Genomic DNA, 21,502 nt, shown 5'->3' on the forward strand with positions numbered 1-21,502 from the left:
GCCTGGCTCCCCACCCTACACACGGTGGATGTGCCATTCGCCTGTGCCCCACCTGCAAGGGCTCCCCTGCAGAAGCTTCTCAGGCTGACACCTTAGATCCCCAGCTCATGAAGGCTCAGCAAAGCACCCTGAAATGGCAGCAAAACAGCTCTGATTTTTTGGCTTGATATCCAGCTCTATCACTCAGTAGCTGTGTGACTTTGAGCTAAACTTCAATTTCCTCATCTGGAAAATGGGGATAACAGTCATCCTGAAATTCTGGAGTTTGTAAGGATTAAATGAGTGAACACACAGAAAGCATTTAGCATAGGGCTTGGCACATAGTAGGTGCTCAGTAAAGGGTAAGCCATTATCACCTGCTTCATCACCCCACATCCCCTGGTGCCCAATATTTTGTCACCTAACAGCCGCTCTCAACTATCTCCATGGCCCCAAATTTTAAGATTTCCCAGTACAACCTTCTATTGGTTACTTACTATTGTATAACAAACAACCACACACTTAGCAGCTTGTAGCAACAAACCTTTAATATTTCACAGTTTCTGTGGGTTAGGAATCTGAGCATGGTTTGGTTGGGTCTTCTACTTCAGGATATTAAGAAGCTACCACCATCAAGGTGTCAGCAAGGCTGCAGTCTTATCTGAGGCTCTAGTGGGCAAGGGTCTGCTTCCAAGTTCACATAATGAGCAACCTAATTATCAACAGAATTATAAGTTCCTTGTGGCTTTAGGACTGAGAGCCTCCTTTTCTTGCTTACTGCTGGAGGCTGCCCTCAGTTCCTAGAGGCTGCCTGGTTCCTTGCTGTGTGGGGTTGGTTCCCCAACATGACTGCTTGCTCCCTCAAAGTCAAGAAGGGAGAGAGATGAGAGGTGCTACAATCCTATGTAACATAGTCACATGATCACATCTATCCTATCATCTTTTCTGTATTCCACCCAAGGAGAGGGGAATCACACAGGTATCCACACCAGGAGGCGAAGACCTTGGGGGCCACCTGTCCGCCCTAGGCCCCGACTCTCTCCAGCTCTCTGTCTCTGCTCACTCTGCTCCTCTGTCTGGAGGGCTCTTTCCTGTATTTCAAAGTCTTAAGCTGTTCCTTCCTCCCATTGTTTCCTGAGCACCTATTCCATGCCAGCCCCTGGCTGGGTCCTGGAGCCACCAAAATAAATAAGACAGCCCAGCCAATCAAGTTTTCCCTCCACGAAGCTCCCTCTCACGGCCCATAATTCTTAGCTCATATGTTTGACACTTGTTCCATTGTCACGTGTAATGTCGCAATTAATTACACATTATTCATGTAAACAGTCTTGTCTTGCTGCTTTCAGATTTCTTTTAAAGTGCCAGCATCTACAAGGTCAAGGCTGAGTGTGGGTCAAGGTCAGGGCTTAGACCCAGGCCAAGCATGAGAATAGAGCTCTGAGGACACGCCAGAAAGGGACTATTTTTTCTTTGTTTGTTTGTTTGTTTTTCTAGGTCAATCGATGAGAACTGATCAATTTGTTTTCAGAAACTACCACAGATCTTTTCAGAGGCAAATCCTGTGTGCAAACAGCTTCCTGTGCTCAGAGGATGACCATGCAAAATAGTGCAGATGTTAACTTCCAATACTATTGTAGAAAGGGGTCACACCAAGACTTACTTAGTTGGAACTGACATTCTAACAGGCAAAAATGTGAAGATGTCTGCCGTTCTGCTGACAACGTGAATAGTCCAACTATCAAGAGGCATATCATCAAACACACTTTTAACATCTCCACAAATTATATAGAGGAAAAAGATAAAGTGAGAGTGGAAAACTCCAGCAAATACCACCTTAGCCAAGTAAGTGATCAAAGTTAACATCACCAGTAATGGGACAAATGGCATCAATGGCCTCCTGATGGGATATTTGGAGACATCTTTATATAGCAATCCTGCCAATGAATGTGTTACCTGAATCACGAGGAAGTAATAAGACTAATCCAAACCGAGGGACAGTCCACGATACAATGAACCCGTACTCTTCAAAAATGTCAGTGTTACCAAAGACAGAGAGATGAATGTTCCAAATTAACGGATATTCAACATGCGCAGCAGCCAAATAAGGGGAAGGGACGCCGCTGACTTGGGTCTGAGAGCAGGGGAGGAAATGGCTCTCAAAGGCAGTAGCAGACATGTTTTAGAGAACGAGGACTGTAGGCAGTGTTTGTGGAAAGGGCCAATATTAAAACAAAATGTCCGGTCGCAGATACGCCACCCAAAGTAACTTCCTGCTTTTTAGAACACAGACCCCGCGACACATTCTCTTCTCAACCCTACCTGCTTGTGGCACCAGCAACGCAAGACGAATCCAAGTGCATGTGAGGAAATAAGCAGAGTAGGTGGAAGCAAGCTCCGTCTCAGAAACCGTCAAGAGCAGTTACTGTCTCTTTGTTAGAACACAAACAGAAATGTGAGCTTCCTCCCGGGGAAAAAACAGAGCTAAGAAACACACACGTTGTTAACTGTCTTTTCTTTTTTACTGTGAGTTAGAGCAAATAAAGATGAATCTATACAGCAATCCCTTTTGGTAGTTGAAGACATTTTTAATCGTTTTATTTTGAGATAATTATAGGTTCACGTGCAGTTGTAAGAAATAATACAGGGGGGTCCCGTAAGCACCTTCCCCAGGTTCCTCCAGTGGTAGGTACATCCTGCAACATCACAGCCAGGAATTGTTAGTCAAGATACAGCAGGGCTCCTGCTCCCGGAGAATCTCTCCCCTCGCCCTTTTCTAGCTCCACCCACCTTCCTCCCCGCCCCACCCCCACCCCATTCCTGATCACCATCCATGGCAACCACGAATCTGTTCTCTATTTCTATAATTTTGCCATTTCAAGAATGTTATATAAACGGCATCATACAGTATGGAACCTTTTGGGAGTTTTTTTTTTCCCCCTTTACTCAGAATAATTCTTTGGTGATGCATTCAAATTGTTGAGTGAATTAAAGGTTCATTCTTTTTTTTTTTTTTTTAATTTCTGTATCGTCTTCAAAAATATGTATATACCACTGTTTATTTATTTATTCAGTCGTTGAAGGACCTTAGGGTTGTTTCCAGTTTGGGTCAACGGTGAATAAAGCTGTCTGAACCGGTTTTTCTGTGAACACAGAATTTCATTTCTCCGGGATAAGTGCCCAATACTGCAACTGCTGGGTCTTCACAAAGCTGCCAAGCTGTTTTCCAGCGTGGCTGTGCCGTTTCCACCCCCACCAGCAGTGTAGGAGTGATCCAGTTCTGCATTTGGTAGTGTGACTGTTTTTTCTTTTAGTCATTTTCTTGCCTGAGGCTCTCCAATTGCTACAGCATCGTTTGTTGAAATGATTTGTTGGTTACTCTTCTCCATTGAAATGCTTTTGCACCTTGGTCAGAAATCATTTGGACATAAGTGTGTGTGGGTCTATTTTTAGAGTCTCTATTCTGTTCCTTTGATCTATGTGTCCATCTGTCTCTCATATTCTACTGCCTTGATTACTGTATTATACCTTGACATTGGGTGGAGTGATTCCTCCCACTATATTCTTCTTTTTTCAAAATGATGTTAGCAATTTTTTTTTTTTTTTTTTTTTTACAGAGACAGAGAGAGAGTCGGAGAGAGGGACAGACAGGAACAGAGAGAGATGAGAAGCATCAATCATTAGTTTTTCGTTGCGACACTTTAGTTGTTCATTGATTGCTTTCTCATATGTGCCTTGATCGCGGGGCTACAGCAGACCCAGTAACCCTTTGCTCAAGCCAGTGACCTTGGGTCCAAGCTGGTGAGCTTTGCTCAAGCCAGATGAGCCCGCGCTCAAACTGGCGACCTCGAGGTCTCGAACCTGGGTCTTCTGTATCCCAGTCTGATGCTCTATCCACTGCGCCACTGCCTGGTCAGGCTGATGTTAGCAATTTTAGTTCCTGTGCCTGTCCATCTATATTTTAGAATAAACTTGTCTGTGTCTTCTTCTTTACTATTTTGAATTTTCCATTTCTGAATATAGTATGTCTTTTCCTCTTATTTGAGTCTTTTAAAATTTCTTTTATTAGCATCTAAAAGTTTTCAGGATACATCGTGTCCATATTTTGTTAGACCTATACTTAAGTATTTTGTTTCCTTTGGAATGACTGTAATGGTATTGTATTTTTAATTTCAGTTTCTATAGGTTCATTGTTAAGATATAGAAACACAATTGACTTTTGTTTATCTCATTCTTGTGATCCTGCTTAACTCACTTATTCAAGGAGTTTTTTTGTTAGTTTTGTTTTTGTAGATTGCTTGGGATTTTCTACAGAGATGATCATGTCATTGCCAATGACATAGGAACAGTTTTATTTTTTCCTTTCCAATTTATATGCTTTTGTTTCTTTTTCTTTTCTTACTGAAGTGACTAGAAATTCTAGTACTATATTAAATAGCAGTGGTGAAAGCCGACATTCTCATCTTGTTCCTGATCTTAGAGGAAAAGCAGTCAGTCTTTTACATGAAGTATGATGCCAGAGATAGCTTTTTGTAGGCGTACTTTATCAAGTTGAGAAAGTTCCCTTTGATTTCTCATTTTATGAGAGTTTTTTTTTTATCATAAATGGGTGTTGGATTTTTGTCAAAACCCTTTTCTGTATCAATTGTTATAATCGTGACTTTTTAAATTTAGCTGATTGATTTTTGAAAGTTGAAACAATCTTGCTTACTTAGAATAAATCACACTCGGTCTTGCTGCATAATTATTTTTGTGCATTGCTGGATTAAATTTGCTAATATTTCAATGAGGATTTTTGTGTTCATGAGTGATGTTGGTTTGTAATTTTTTTTTTCTTGTGATGTCTTTGTGTGGTTTTTTTAATAGGCTAATACCAGCTTCATGAAATGAACTGGAAGTCATTCTTCCCTCTTCTATTTTCTGGAAGAGATTGTGCACAACTGGTATTAACATTTAAAAAAAATATTTGGTAGAATTCCCCAATGAAACCATCTGGGCCTGGATGTTTCTTTTATCAACAGATTTTAAATAACAAAAAATTTTAAATGGTTCTAGGGTTGTTTAGATTATCTATTTCATCTTGGGTGGGCTTGGTAGTTTGTGCTTTTCAAGAAAATTGGTCCATTTCTTCTAAGTGGTTGAATTTATGAGCATAAACTGTGTATCATATTTCATTTCTTTTTATTTTTGTCAGTTTTGTTAAAGGTTTATCTTAAAAACTTTCTTCAAACCAACAGCTTTTCTTCTTTGTTTTTCTTTTTTTAATTGACTTCTGCTCTTATCTTTATTGTCACGTTCCTTCTGCTCGCTTTGGGTTTATTTTGCTTTTGTTTTTGTTTCTTCAAATGGGCGCTTACATTATTGATTTGGGACTTTCATTTTTTAATGTAATCCTTTAGTATTATAAATTTCCCTCTCATTTTTGTTTTAGCTGAATCCTCCAAGGTTTTATATGTTGTATTTTCAGTTTAAGTTAGTTATATATATTGAATATATATATTTAAATTTTCTCTTTGAAACTTCCTATTTGACTCATGGATTTTCTTTAGAAGTGTGTTGTTAACTTTCCAAATGTTTAGAGAGTTTCCTGTTATCTTCTGCCATTGATGCCTAATTTGATTCATTATGATCAGAGAACATAATTGCTGTGATTCAAATTCATTCGATGTCCCAGGGTCTGGTGTATCTTGGTGAATGTAATATATATAATACAGGGCATAGTGCTTACAGGTAATATATATTCTGCTATTGTTAGGTAGGGTGCTCTATGCAGGTCAATTTAATTCTGTTGGTAGTTGTGTTATTTCTTTTATATCCTTGCTGATTTTCTGTCGAGTAGTTCTGTCAACTGCTGAGAGGGGGTTGCTGAAGCTCCTCACTCCAATTGTGGGTTTTTTATTTCTCCTTTCAGCATTCTCAGATTTTTCTTTATGTAGATTGAGGCTCTGTTATTTAGTGTGCATGCATTTAAGATTGTTATATATTCCTGGTGGTTTAACCCTTTTATTGTTATGTAACGTCTCTCTTTATCTTTTTTTTTTTTTCCTTGTATTTTTCTGAAGCTGGAAACCGGGAGAAACAGTCAGACAGACTCCCGCATGCGCCCGACCGGGATCCACCTGGCACGCCCACCAGGGGGCGACGCTCTGCCCACCAGGGTACAATGCTCTGCCCCTCCAGGGCGTCGCTCTGTTGAGACCAGAGCCACTCCAGTGCCTGGGGCAGAGGCCAAGGAGCCATCCCCAGCACCCAGGCCATCTTTGCTCCAATGGAGCCTCGCTGCGGGAGGGGAAGAGAGAGATAGAGAGGAAGGAGAGGGGGAGGGGTGGAGAAGCAGATGGGCGCTTCTCCTGTGTGCCCTGGTCGGAATTGAACCCGGGACTTCTGCACACCAGGCCGACGCTCTACCACTGAGCCAACCGGCCAGGGCCTCTCTTTATCTTTAGTAGTGTTCTTTGCCTTGAAGTCTACCTTATCTGATGTTAATATAGCCACTCCTGATATTTTTGGATTGATGTTTGCATTGTATATCTCTTCCCACCCTTATATATAACCTACCTGTGTCTTGGTATTTGAAGTGAGTTTCTTGTAGGTGGCATATTTTTATACCATCTTTTTCATCTCCTCTGCCAGTCTCTCTCTTTTTATTGGCACATTTACATTAATTGATGATTTGTTATTTTATTATATTTTCTCGGTTTTCACTGTTTTTCTTTCCTTAGCTTCTGAGGGGCTACTTGAATGAACATTTTTAAGGAGCTCATCTTGATGTATTCATAATGTGTTTGAGGGCATTGCTTTGTGTAGTTTTCTTAGTGGTTCCTCTGGGGATAATTTTCTTTTGGTACTTGAAAAATGTGCCACTTCCACCCCCTACCTGTGGTTTCAAATGAGAACTCTGCTGTCGTTTGGATCGGTGTTTCTCCAAAAGTCATGCATTCTTTCTCTCGGGCTGCTGGGAAGATTCTTCTTTGTCTTTAGCTTTCGACAGCAGATTAATTATCTTGTCTCTTGGTGTAGGTTTATTTGGATTAATCCCAGTGGGCACATGTTGAATCTGTAGGCTTCTGTTTTTCATGAAATTTGGGAAGTTTTCAGCCATTATTTATTCAAATAGTGTTTTAATCCCCACTCCTGACTCCAATATTATAAGTGTTATGTCTTTTGTTATTGCCCCACAGGCACCTTGCCCCGCCCCTTCCATCTGCTCTCTCTCTGTAGTTAGGATTGGGTAAATTCTATTGATTTGTCCTCGAGTTCACTGATTTTATTTTTCTTTCAGTTTCCACTCCACTACTGAGCTTTTTCAGCAAAGTTTTTCCACATATTGTATTTTTCAGTTCTATAATTTTCAGTTGGGTTTTTAAAAAATGTTCTTAATTTTTTAATCTATTTTTTGAGCCTGACCTGTGGTGGTGCAGTGGATAAAGCATCGACCTGGAACGCTGAGGTTGCCGGTTCGAAACCCTGGGCTTGCCTGGTCAAGGCACATATTGGAGTTGATGCTTCCTGCTCCTCCCCTGTTCTCTCTCTCTCTGTCTCCCTCTTACTTTTCCTCTCTCTCCCCCTCTAATGAATAAAGTCTTAAAAAAAATTTTTAAATCTATTTTTTTATTTTAGTGAAAGAGAGAGAGAAAAGGGGAGAGCGAGAAAGAAACATCAATTTGTTGTCCCACTCACTTCTGCATTCATTGGTTGATTCCTGTATGTGCTTTGACCGAGGATTGAACCCGCAACCTTGGTGTATGTGGACCATGCTGAACCAACTGACCTACCCAGCCAGGGCTTTTTTTTTTTTTTAATAACTTCCATTTCTTTGATGAGATTTCTGCTTTTTCCTTTGTTTTAAGAGACTTTAACAATCTCACGTTAAAACACTTTTTATAATGGCCACTTTAGAATCCTTGTCAAATAATTCTCGTATCTAATTTGTCTCAATGTTGACATCTGTTCGTTGTGTCTTGTTTTTCAATCATGCTATGATTTTCTTGATTCTTGGTATGATGACAGATTCTCAGTTGGATCCAGGATGTTTTAGACATTATATCATGAGCCACTGGGTCCTATTGATTTATTTGTATTTTTCTTGTAGCAGGCAGTCTCTCTGTTTAGGTGTTGCCCAGAGACTGGGGGAGCGTTACATTCTGCTTCCCACTGGGCCTGGACAACATCACCCCAGCAAAAGTGGGGCACCTACTTGCTGCTTCTAGATGGGGTGGAAGTTGAATTCTTCCTTGACCCCACTGACACCTTCCCCATGAAAATGGGGCACCGACTCTGAGCTGGGGTTTAAGCTCAGTTCCCCAGTAGGCCTCACCGTGACCAGGGAGGGCCAGGGAGTGGGCTGGCCCACACCTCTTTATTGCTGCGGGGTGGGTGTGGATGCTCAGCTTCCCGCTGGTGCCCCGATGGCACTCGGGACAGTGATGTCGGGGTGCTGGCTGCTGGCACTGCCTCACACAGTCTCACTGCTGCTGGGTGCGTGTGGGCCTCAGCTCCCTCCAGGCCTCACTGACACCAGGGGTGGAGGCAACGTGGGGTGAAGCCCCACCCCGACTTGCAGTGTTTTGCTAGGCTTCTTTGACATACGGTGGGGGTAGAGGCTGAGCTCAGTGCCGGACCTGGCTGACACCGCCTTCTGGGTGGTCAGAGCTCTGCTTCTTCCAGGCAGGGAATAGAATATGAGCTCCTGCTCAGACTCACCAACTCTACTGGCAGGAAACTCAGAGTGTGCCACTTACTTTCACGGAGTGAGGGGGTGGGGGGAAGACCACGTCCCCCAAAACCCCACATGGCTTTGCTTGAACTGCCAAGGGCGGGGTGTTCTTCTTCTTGTTTCCCCCATTAGTATTTGGCTAGAGTAAAACAAGTATTGCCAAAGTTTTCTGTAGGTTAGACCACCCTCTTTCCAGGCCTTTGGCTAAAGAGAACAAGCCCTTCTTGGAACATTTATGTCTATGCTTGTTCGTGTTCTGGGTTGGAAACTGCTGCAATCCTCTGTCCAGCAGACGTGGGAGACAAGGAGGAAACCGTGGGACTCACCATGGTGCTGTCCTCAGTCAAGAGGTCTGTGGGTGCCTCTGTTCTTCTCCCCACCCCTCGGAGTCTTCTGACGCTTGTTTACTGTATTCTGTCCAGGGCCTTTGTGTTGTAAGAGAAAGGACCAGGGAGAACGGGACACTCCGTTTTGGTGAAACTGAAAAACTTCCTAGTTGTTCCTTTTCTGTTTGTAATTTTTTATTTATTGATTTTAATGAGAGAGAGGAAGAGAGAAAGAAAGAGAAACATTGATTTGTTGTTCTACTTATTTTTTGTATTTATTGGTTGGTTCTTGTGTGTGCCCTGACCTGGGATCAAACCTGGGTCAAACCTGCAACCTTGACATATGGGGATGATGCTCTAATCAACTGAGCTACCCGGCCAGGGACCCATAGTTATCTTGTTAGTACAAACGAGCTGTGCTCAGACTCCCTTCTCCAAAGAAACTTCTTACTAGTTGGTAAAATAATCTGGGAGGCACATCAGTATTACCTGAGCAAAATCCAGAAAACACACATTTCTCTCAACTACAATGAATCCAAGCAGTCCCTGGGAAAACAAGCTCAGAGATAAACATCCCTCAGAAAAGGAGCCTCTTAGTGAGAGTTAGAACCAGATAAATTCATGCAGTGTTTGTGACAACTAGATCCAAGTCACACAGTGTTCTCTAACATATTCAAATTCTCACTCTCATCTCAGTTTCCTCAACTTTAAACTGGAGATGACAGCAACAGTTTTGCCTGGCACTGTTGAAACTTATTCGTTTAGTTACAAACAATTTTTTGAGCACTTGCTATATGCCAGGGACCGCTCTGGGGGCTGGGTATTATAGCAGCGAACAGAACTGATGATGTCTCCTCTACACATGAGAAAATAAAAGGAAAACCCATCACTATTATTATGAGAAGGAAAACCAGAGATCCCAATATTCTGCTAAAGGATGTTTTCCCCAAACTGGGTAAAATTATGACTTTCTCACATATGTGAAAATGAACACATTAAAGATTTTATTTTGCTCATTAATGAGAAACCTGTGAAAAAATTTCACAGCTCAATCAAAGGAGGATCCAAAAAAACAGATCCATTTATAGATAGATTAGGAATATTAAAAGGAAGGTACAAATAGATGCGAAACTGGCTTTTTCAACAGAGGAGAGCGCCTCCTCCCTCTGCACAGAATATATACATATTTACATGTCTCTAGGCCAGAATGAGTTTGCATTGCTATCAGTTGGTTACAGTTTACAGAGTTACAAATTAGTTCCCATAAAATCAGGTTTAGATAAACTGGGAGCCAGGATGCTATAAACAATACATAGTTTTCCAATGAAGCTCAAATTTTTCAGTTTTATTGGCCAAATGGGTTTCCCATATAAACTCAAAGGAATTCTTTAATTGTAAAAGTGCGTGATGGGAAGGAGGACTGAGCAAGGATGTGGCCCTTGGGGATGGAAACCCTCGCAGGTTCTTATACCTTAAGACTGGCCTTTTGTGCCCTGTGGCTGTTGGCTGAAGGAGGGGTGGGATCTGTGGGGGCAGGTGACTTTTCCAGAGAACAGGTAGATTTGGGATGGTAACAGCTAACATTACACTGGGGGGAGGGGCAGGTGCACCCCCCACCCCCACCCCAGTGAAGGGGACCTGGCCTGGCCACCATAGAATACCATTTAGGGCTGCTACTTACGCCTCCTTTCTTAATATCCCAGCCAACTGAGTTTGGACTCTCTTATATTGAGTTCATATTGTGAAACTGTAGCTCTTTGATTCGTTCCATTTGATTTTGGAGCCCACACCAGACCAATCAACTGTGGCCTGGAAGCCAGGTGACGGTCATGACCAGATGATTGTGCCATTCAACTGGTCAGGATAATAGTGACAATGGCAGGCATTCTGCCCAACTGCCCAAGCCTCCAGAGTCATCATTCATGTAATCCATGGAGTTGTGCCCCAAAGATGCCACTCACACAGAACACAATGTGTAAGATACTCGTGGATATGTGCCCCATGGGCTATAGTGCTAGGGAGCTGAGGGGTCCCAGGACATGCCTTCCCCAAATATGCCTCTTTGGCAAATGGGTTATTTTGAGCTAAAAGCCATTGAGAACCAGCAGGTGCAGGAAAAGCTCTAGAAAGAGGGCATGAATTTTTCCTTTGCAGAGGAAATTTACATTTATTATAAAAGAAATTTCCATTAGAAGAGATGTCTTTCTCTCCTGCACCAGGAAGAAGACACTTCACTACTCTTAACAATGGAGAAGGTATGACTTAAATCTGCAGGACCACCGCTGTCACCATACTTTTCAGTCGCCTTCCTATAACTTGCCTTCCACACCCAGAAGCCCCTAACCCCCTTTTCCTGTAGCCTAAGATGGTTTATAAGCCTAAGTTCTAAACTCCCCTTTGAGTTAATCATCTCTGGGTGCTCCTGTGTGTTACAAGTGTGATACCCACATTAATAAACTTCTGCTCATTTTTTTTTCATGTTAATCTGTCATTTTTTTACAGAGCCCAGTCAAGGACCAAGAAGGGTGGAAGGAAAATTATTGTTTTCTCCCCTACAAGGATGCAGGACATTAAATACCCAGAAGTGGGTTTGTGTGGAGCTGTCCGAAGTTTACCGACCCACCAATACTGTGGAGCTGTCCGAGGGTGTGAAGTGGCACGAGGGACACCAGGCAGGACACGTCACAGGACCCAGAGCGCGGAGGGTTCTGCATCCTCATCAAGGATTTTCACCCACCTCCTGCCACCCCAGCGGGGGAGTCAGCAAAGAAAGACCAAATGGAAAACAGAATTATAATGGGGGCTCTCACTTCAGTGCTCCCACCAGACCTACCCTCCTGGGGTGAGGCCAGTGTTTCAAGTCCTTCTGAATTGTTTTATCCCCCCAAACTTACCTGTCCTGGGTCCCTTGAGCATTCTGTGTCCGGCATAATAGCTTGCTGGCAAACAACCAACAGTGATGTATGAGTGACAGATAGAAACTTTGGCAAATGCGTGTCTCAAAGTGCCTTTCTAGAAGAGGAGATCCTGGCCCTGGCCGGTTGGCTCAGTGGTAGAGCGTCGGCCTGGCGTGCGGGGGTCCTGGGTTCGATTCCCGGCCAGGGCACATAGGAGAAGCGCCCATCTGCTTCTCCACCCCCACCCCCTCCTTCCTCTCTGTCTCTCTCTTCCCCTCCCGCAGCCAAGGCTCCATTGGAGCAAAGATGGCCTGGGAGCTGGGGATGGCTTCTTGGCCTCTGCCCCAGGCGCTAGAGTGGCTCTGGTCGCGGCAGAGCGACGCCCTGGAGGGGCAGAGCATCGCCCCCTGGTGGGAAGAGCCTCGCCCCTGGTGGGCGTGCCGGGTGGATCCCGGTCGGGCGCATGCGGGAGTCCGTCTGACTGTCTCTCCCCGTTTCCAGCTTCAGAAAAATACAAAAAAAAAAAAAGAAGAAGAAGAGGAGATCCTAATTGTGAGTCCTGAGCCCTCTAGGGACAAGGTTTCCAGAGAGGCTTTGGGATCCCCGTCCCGTTCCATTGGTCAGGGTGGGTGCTCTGTTCTGAGGACGGTTCCTTCTTCCGGGAACTTCAGCCATGGCCATGTGGCAGCATCACCACCAGGTGGCAGAAGCACCATGTTCCTGAGGCCTCAGGACATCTGCTCAGTCAGTCGACTTGGCGTATAATGAAAGGAGGGGGGGTCTAAGGAATGGAGCGGGGATTACTGCTCTGACAGTTAGCAGCTCCAGGCCTTGGGGAAAGGGCTCGATCTGTGCTTCAATTTCCTCCCTGAGCGTTAGAACTAATGTGTCACTGCAACAGCTTTTCAACAAAACCCCCAATCTTCCAGGATCATAATTTATTAAGGGCTTATTACGCTTCAGGTGTGCTCGAAGATCTTTACATAAATTAACTATGCGCAGAAAAGCCTGTGAAGCACATGCTATTGTCATCCTCACTGTTTTGGATGGGGAAACTGAGCCACAGAGAAGAAGTTCAGTAACTTATCTACACGACACAGCCGGGCAAGGGTTTGAGCCCAGGCAGGCTGGCTTCAGAGCGCCCCCTGCTGGACTGCTGTGCTATGCCTGCCACCTCCACACCAGTGCGCGCTACAGTTCACTCCCTCCGCTTGTGGCAGAGACCACATGTTGGGAAGGCAGTGAAATCAGAAGAAATACAGGAGATGCTGCTTGATCAGGCAACCCCAAGTCTTTGTCAGTTCTCCCAAGTTCATGACCTATGGACCGCAGACTGTTGGGAGACTCTTCCACAGACATTAATGTCTTTGAATCCGGAAAAACCAGCTCCCACAACCCCTGCGAATTCCTCCCACTCTAGGTCAGAGGGATTTGACATCCTGGCTTCTCAGAGTATTGGGGATTATGGGTCCATTACTGGCTTTGGTGCCCTTCCTGAGTGTCTAAAACTCATCTACGAATCCCCTTTGACATACCTTGATGTACCCCTGCATTCTTGGAGGGCCAGTAATGACATGGAGGATAGCAGGAGACCCCCGAGCGTCTTCCGTGTGGGGCTTGCCCTCTCCACAGTCCTGGGAACATCCTGGCTCGTGCTGACCTCCCGTCACAGGGCCTGCGTGGTGGCCTCCAGCTCTAGAACCCCTCAGCCCGAACCTCCCCTGCACAAGAACCCCTGTCCCTGCTTCCCAGGCTGGGGCTCCACGGGGCGATCCCCGGGCCTTCAGGGGCCAGGTGAGAACAAGATGCCCCATTTGGGCTCCTCCCTGGAACCCACCATCTGGATTCACTGGAACGCTCACACATTGCCGGGGCGAGGTGAAGATGCTCTGGCCCCTTGGAAAATTGCTTTGCAGTTACGTAAAAAGTTAAATGTCTATCTGGCCTTTAAATCAGGTCTACCTGTCCTATAGTTTAACTCAGGGGTCTCCAAACTTTTTACACAGGGGGCCAGTTCACTGTCCTTCAGACCGTTGGAGGGCCGGACTATAAAAAAAACTATGAACAAATCCCTATGCACACTGCACATACTTATTTTAAAGTAAAAAAACAAAACGGGAACAAATACAGTATTTAAAATAAAGAACAAGTAAATTTAAATCAACAAACTGACCAGTATTTCGATGGGAACTATGGGCCTGCTTTTGGCTAATGAGATGGTCAATGTACTCCTCTCACTGACCACCAATGAAAGAGGTGCTCCTTCCGGAAGTGCTGTGGGGGCTGGATAAATGGCCTCAGGGGGCCGCATGCGGCCCGCGGGCCATAGTTTGGGGACCCCTGGTTTAACTCATAGGTATTTAACCAAGACCATTTAACCAAGAGCAATGGTCCACAAAAAGCCTGTGCATCATGAATATTCATGAGATCTTTATTCATAACAGCTGAAAACTGAAGACAAACCAGCTGTCCCTGCTCAGGTAAATGGATAAGCCAATTGTGGTATAGTCACGGAAGGGGGCACCACGCAGCAAGCAGGAATGAGCTACTGATGCACACGACAGGGACCAACCTCCCAGACACAGAGGGCTCGTGCTCTATGATTCCACGGGCATGACGTTCTGGAAGATGCAAAATGAACCTAGGGTGATAGAAAGCAGTGATCGCTTCAAAATGAGGGTGGAGGAGAGGAAGGCTAGTCCCTGGGAACCTTCTGTCTTGGCCTCCAGCCTCCTGAGCTCTCAGGGTGCCTTGGGAAGCTGCACTCACTGCCTTGGTGGCTGCATTCACGACGGGGCCCTGGGAGACACTCGGGCAGCAGGGCAGCAGGAAACGCTACTAGAGACTGATGGTTCTAGGGGCTTTGAAAAGTCAGAGGAAGTCCAACAGTCTGCTCTTGCCTCTCAGAGTCATTTCCCCATTTTACTCCTAATGGAGCTGGGGAGCTGACAACCTGCCAAGCAATTACTTGGTCCAGCCACTCTCGCAGCAAGATGCGCCCCCAGAACTAAGAGGTAGTGTACGTGACTTCCTTCGTCCTGTTTGGAGTACAGCTGTGATGGCCGAGGCTCAGCAGCCCCCCACCCCCACCCCCCCACAAGCTTGAAAGTGCCTAGGGAGGGCAGGGGATGTCTGGGAGGAGCTGTGAGCACCTGTCACCCCAGTCCTGACCTGCCCACCTCTGTATTAAATAATAATGATAATAATAATAATAATAATAATAATAAAATCCCGTGTGTTTCAGCCACTGCTCATTGGGGGTTTTCTGTAACTTGCTGTTATACCCGGCCTCCGGGGATACGGGTTCCAGAGCCCGGATGTCAGGAGGGCGGGTTCTGGGACACACAGCTGGCCTCACGCTGAGTTCTGTCGGCTGCCAGCTAGGTGACCCTGGGACACTCGCCAAACTTCTTTGTCTCAACTCTCTCATCAGGAAACGAAGATAAAAGCGCCTGCCCCGTGGGTTGTTGCAAGGCTCGGACGGGCTGACGGAGGAAAGCACTGGACAGTTAGTTATAAGCACAGAGTTCTGCCAGCAAGGGCTCGGTCAGGGTGGGCTTTCATTGTTTTTTTTTGTGCAGAGGCACTCGTGTGTGTGTGTGTGTGTGTGTGTGTGTGTGTGTGTGTGTGTAGCCTGGTCTGGTCACTCCCTCCATCCACATTCATGCTGTCTGAGTCAGAGAACGCTCCCTGCAGGTGGCAGCTGTGTCCTCCTCCTCTGACGCCTGAACCCTCAGCCAGAGGCTTGTCCCTCAGTGCAGAGCTGTTCTCCTCCGGCTGCCGGCTGACCGGCTGGCCAAGGGGTGGCCGTGCTGCCCAGGCGGTCCCCGGCCCCAGGACCCTGCCACGTTCCTTTCCTTTGTTTCTCTGTCATACTCACTGCAAGGGGGCCTTCGGGTGTCCCCCCAGGAAGTGAGGTGCAGGCTGAGCTGCCAGATTCAGCAAATAGAAATACAGAGAACCTCGTTCAAGTTCAATTTCAATTTCTGATAAACAAGGAGTGTTCTTTCTTTTTCTTCTCTTTTTCCCCCAGTATAAATATGTCTCAAGTATTGTATTTCATCCGGGGCCCCCACACGTGTCTGAAGTCCCTGTCACATTCTCCCCCCGCCCCCTGCAGGGTTCACTGGTGGACAGGTTGACCAGCAGCACTGTCTCTGGGAAAAGCCCAGGGTCCACGTCCCTGGTGACTTCCAGAGGGTCTCCCCTCCTCTGTCCTGGGAACTTCTCCTCCAGAGAAGGGAAAACTGACTCTGACCTATCACAGGTCTTCGAAATTTCTAGATTATCTATAAACTTCATGTCCTGAGTCCTTCCGTTTCTTACAACTCACAGTTGCCTTTTAACATTTAAAAGCCAGGCGGAGGTTTTGACTCTCTTGATCTCTGTCCCTGCCGGAGGTCGGAGGTCGGAGGTCGGAGGGGTTGGGCTGAGCAGGAAGCAGGACCCTGAGGACATGCAGTTGATATTCCCACGTGTGCCCCGGCAACACATGCAGCGTCTCACTGACATCTCCCCGCAGTCTGGTCATTATTCCCGTCCCAGCCCCGTTCTTTGTTTCCATGACCACGGGGGGGGGGGGGGGCGCGCGGGGGTCAGTGCTACAATTGTCAAGCTATTAAGAGACAGGTGTACCTAGTCCACTCACATTCTTCTTCCTGTCACCTGTCAGAAAACACAGCCATCAGCTCTTCCTGCTGCTCCCCCGTGGGGACTGTCATTACATCTGTTCTGTCAACTGATGCTAAATGCACCGCATCAGAGAATCCCGGCGCATCTCCGCCGCAGGCTTGGGCCGAGATGAGAGACAGTGGAAGCTGCGGAGACTTGGAAACTGCAAAGCACTTTAGTGAACCTTCTGGAAGATACAGCCGCAGTGGTCCCAAGTCCCCGAGCCCTCAGAGCTGAGCATCACTGTGGAGTAAGCTTGGACCACGTCAGGTATCTGCAGGTGTGTACAGGAGACGGAAGGGACCTGCCACGATGTCACCTACAAGGCACAGTGAACCTGCAAGATGGAGGGAAATGGGAATTTAATTTCGACAGATGTTTTTCCTCAGCCACCAGGCTAAAAATGTACCCATTGGTGTAAGACACAGGTCTTAGTCACCGAAGAAAGTATGACAAAGAGAAACTCACTGAGAAGTCACACTTCCTGAATCAAAGCCACTGACATTTTCAGAAGAGCCAAATTTAATCAGGGCATTCTGGGAAGATCTAAACTGAATCAGAAAGACAGCAGGCCCTATTGGCAGCATGAATCTTGATGACTAGTTAGATTCGCATTTGCCACAAAGCGTCGCTTTCACTGGAAATGATGGGGAATTCAGTTCCGTAAGAATTAGAGAAGAGGGCCTATTTTAATTCATGTCATTAGGGTCAAATTTGGAAGAAACATGTACATCTGAGATGCCCTGTTTGCCCTAAGATGGAACTTGGAATGTCTTGAGAATAAAGTAGAAGTTTTGCCCCCTTGAGGATTACGGAGTCTTTAGCTTTGAGGGTGGTGGTTCAAATGAAACCTCATGTAAAGGCCAATATGCAAAACCTGAAGGTGAGCTGTTCTGAGAAGGCCTGGAGGCTCCTGTCTGTCTCTATCTGATACTTGTTGTGTTTATCTGTTTATCATCTCTTCCCTCTCAAGAACGTGAGTCCACAAGAGCAGGGTTTTCTTCTGACTTGTTCAGTGCTGTATCCCCTGTGTCTTGAACATTGTCAGATACAGGATAACCCGCAGTATGTAATCACTCAATGAATGAAGGACTGAATGAATGGATGAATGAAAAAAACCTCTGAGGCCGTGCAAGGCACATTCTTTATTACTTTATTACTTTATTATTAATGTTACTATTAGCATCCATTTATTGAGTGTGTTCTAATAGCATAACAAGCAGTTCATACATACGATCTTATTCAATCCTTATAATAAGGCTCTGTAGTCAGTATTTATGTCCCTATTTTATCAGTAAGGAAACTGATGCTTTGAGAAGTTAAATAACTTAATCAAAGCTTCCTGACGGGTGAGAGGGGAAGCTGGTATTTAACACGGGAATCACAGATTCCTTTGTGGCTCGAAGACTGTGAAGTTACCTCTCTGGCTTTCTCTCTCTCTCTCTCTTTTAAAATAATAGCCTTATTGAGATATAATTCACGTAGCATACAATTCACAGTTCAAACTATGCAATGCTATGGTTTTTAGTATAGTCACAGAGTTGTGTAACCACTACTACAATTGATTTTAGGACATTCTCTTTATTCCAAAAAGAAACCTGTACCCTTCAGCAATCATCCTGAATTTCCTTCCAAGTCCCTCCACCTCAACCCCCCTCCACCCCGCCCTGTCCTAGGCAATCACTAATCTACTTTCTGACCTTTGATTTGCTCATTCTGGGCGTTTCACGTATATGGAATCATACAACGTGTCTGGCTTCTCTAACTTAGCATAATGTTTTCAAGGTTCATTCATGTTGGAGCACATGAATATCAGCACATCGGTCCTTTTCATTGCTGAATATTCCATTTATTCCATCCAATGTGTATGGCTATACATTTTGTTTATTCACTCAACAGTTGACAGACAGCTGGGTTGATTCTACCCTTTGGCTATTATAAATAATGTTGCAATAAACATCCATGTGCCAGATTTCGTGTGGACGTATGTTTTCATTTCTCTTGGGTATATGCCTAGAAGTGGAACTGCTGGGTCAGGTGGTAACTCTGGGTTTAACATTTTGAGCAACTACCGGCTGTTTTCCAAGGTAGCTGCCCCTTACCACACTTTTCATGTATCAGAGTCTCCACCTCTCTGGAGTTTCTTCACTCACAGTGGCAGCACCAGGCATAAATTAATGTTTGTTCTTGGATTTGACAGCTTTTATCTTCCCCAAAATATTCAGGTTGAACAGGCATGACCGCCCTTCCTCATACCGAACCCTTTTCTCCATTTTCTACCAACACATGCCCATTCAGGGGAGTGCAGGACAGCGAGAGTGTTCTGTGGATGATGGTGGTTTGCCAAGTCCCTTACTCCAGATCCCATGGAAAGTCTGGATCCGTAGAGCTTTTTTCCTTTAATGTGCGGTAATATTTTACACCATTAATAATAATAATAATAATAATAATAATAATAATAAATATTTAAAATACAGTTGAAATGGGTATATTGAATAAGTATAACTCATATCATGATCAGAGTGCAACTTTATTTTTTTTGTCTGAGTCCTTTTATAAATTCTCAAACTTCCCCCAACCTGTTCACAGAAACATGAACAACTTGCTCCCTACTCAGACTTAGGTTAGTAATAGCCAGTCCATGGTCATTTTGAGATAAGAACAAGAATGCGTCCGGTTGAGGATATTAATCAATGCCTCAGTCTCCAGGTCTTCGAATAATTGTTTCCAGAACGTAGGTTTCATTACTATTCGGATATGCCGAGGCCAACAGATGGGGGAGAGGACAAACGCTGTTGAAAAAGGTAGTTTATTATTCCCACAGATCCAGAGAGAGGGGACCTCGTCCTGCTGGTTGGTGACGGAAGCACAGAGAGAGGAAGGAAGGAGAGTGGCGGAAACGGGGCGACAAACTGTTGTTTACCTGAGGCTGTGTAAGCAGGGCTGGGATTGGCTAGTTTGAATAATTTCATCAGGCTCTGGGGTAAAGGGGCTGTCCCTGGTTGCCTGGTACCAGGCCCTGGGGTGATGAGGCTGGTTGGTGGAGAGTGATCCAGAGACTTAGAGTCTGATCAAGGAGGCCGTTGGTGGTTTGGGCTCTGCGTTGTTTGCTTTGCATATGAAAGGTACGCTCTCATTCAAGTCTAAGAGTTGACTGGCCCTGGGGAGTGGGGAGGAGAGTTGACAATCCCTCCAAGGCCCCAAGCTGTCAAGACACCAAAAATACAGAATAAAAAGACATCAAGTGGCTCAACTGGTTAGAGCAGTGGTCCCCAACCTTTTTTGGCCGATGGACCGGTTTAATGTCTGAAAATATATATTTTCACGGACCGGCCTTTAGGGTAGGACGGATGAATGTATCACGTGACTGAGACAAGCATCAAGAGTGAGTCTTGGATGTAACAGAGGGAATCTGGTCATTTTTAAAAAAATAAAACATCATTCCAGACTTAAATATAAATAAAACGGAAATAATATAAGTTATTTATTCTTTCTCTGCGGACTGGTACCAAATGGCCACGGACCGGTACCGGTCTGCGGCCCGGGGGTTGGGGACCACTGGGTTAGAGCATCATCCCTATACACCAAGGCTGTAGGTTCAACCTCCTGTCAGGGCACATACTAGAAGCATCCAATGAATGTATAAGTAAGTGGAACAACAAATTTATGTTTTTTCTCTCTCCTTTCCTCTCTAAAATTAATAGTAATTTTTTAAAAAGACATAATCCATCACTCCAAGGTAAGACTTCTCTCCATGCTGAAGCTTGTGGTTGGCAGCTGTCTGGCTCAGGGAAGGAGTGACTTCTGCGTCCCCCTCCCGGCCTCCCCCAAGCTGCTGTTCGCGACCCTACCGAGGTTGGGTGGATGGAGTTAGAACAGTAGAGCTGACTTGGAGAGCCCACTGTCACAGCTCTGACTCTGGGGGGGGGGGCTTGCCCTCCCAGCTGTCCCCTTGAGCAAGACTTAACATGGTTCACATCTGGCCCCCAGGAGACACCACACGCCCTTGATTTCCTGGGCAAGAGTCTGACTTTAGGCTGTGGTGTTCCCCAACTGCAGAGAACCCAAAGAAGCCTTCGAGACGTTCCCATTGAAGCCCACTCTCCCCAGACCAGAACTCGTGGAGGTAGCACTCCATCCAGCCCTTGGAGCCCCATGCACAGCTTTCTCCAAAGAATTCCTCCTCAAATCCTCTCTCTCCCCACATTCTGATCTTGCTTTACATCGTTGATTGAGCCGAAGGTCCCCGCTTCCTTGGTAAGTCTGCAGACGATGAGGCTGTGTCTCAGATACGCTCAGCCTTCCGATGGTTAACGCAGAGAAGCACCCTCTGAAGCCAAGGCCAGGGGTCCTGATTTCACAGCCTACCAAACAGGCATTGGGACCATGCACTGCTCAGGGTTTCCTTACCTCTTACTGCCTGAATATTGGGGGCTTTGGGATTTATAAAACAGAGTTCCACTTCTGTAGAGTAGAGTAGAATGGAGTAGAGTGGAGTAGAGTAGAGTGGAGTAGAATAGAGTAGAGTGGAGTGGAGTGGAGTGGAGTGGAGTGGAGTGGAGTGGAGTAGAGTGGAGTGAAGTGGAGTAGAATAGAGTAGAGTAGAGTGGAGTGGAGTGGAGTAGAGTAGAGTAGAATAGAGTAGAGTAGAGTAGCGTGGAGTGGAGTAGAGTGGAGTGGAGTGGAGTGGAGTAGAGTAGAGTAGTGTGGAGTGGAGTAGAGTGGAGTAGAGTGGAGTGGAGTGGAGTAGAGGAGAGTGGAGTGGAGTGGAGTAGAGTAGAGTAGTATAGAGCAGAGTGGAGTGGAGTAGAGTGGAGTAGAGTAGAGTAAAGTGGAGTAGAGTGGAGTAGAGTAGAGTAGAGTAGAGTGGAGTAGAATAGAGTAGAGTAGAGTAGAGTGGAGTAGAATAGAGTAGA

The sequence above is a fragment of the Saccopteryx leptura genome, chromosome 10 (genome assembly GCF_036850995.1).
Source record: "Saccopteryx leptura isolate mSacLep1 chromosome 10, mSacLep1_pri_phased_curated, whole genome shotgun sequence".
Taxonomy (NCBI): Eukaryota; Metazoa; Chordata; class Mammalia; order Chiroptera; family Emballonuridae; genus Saccopteryx; species Saccopteryx leptura.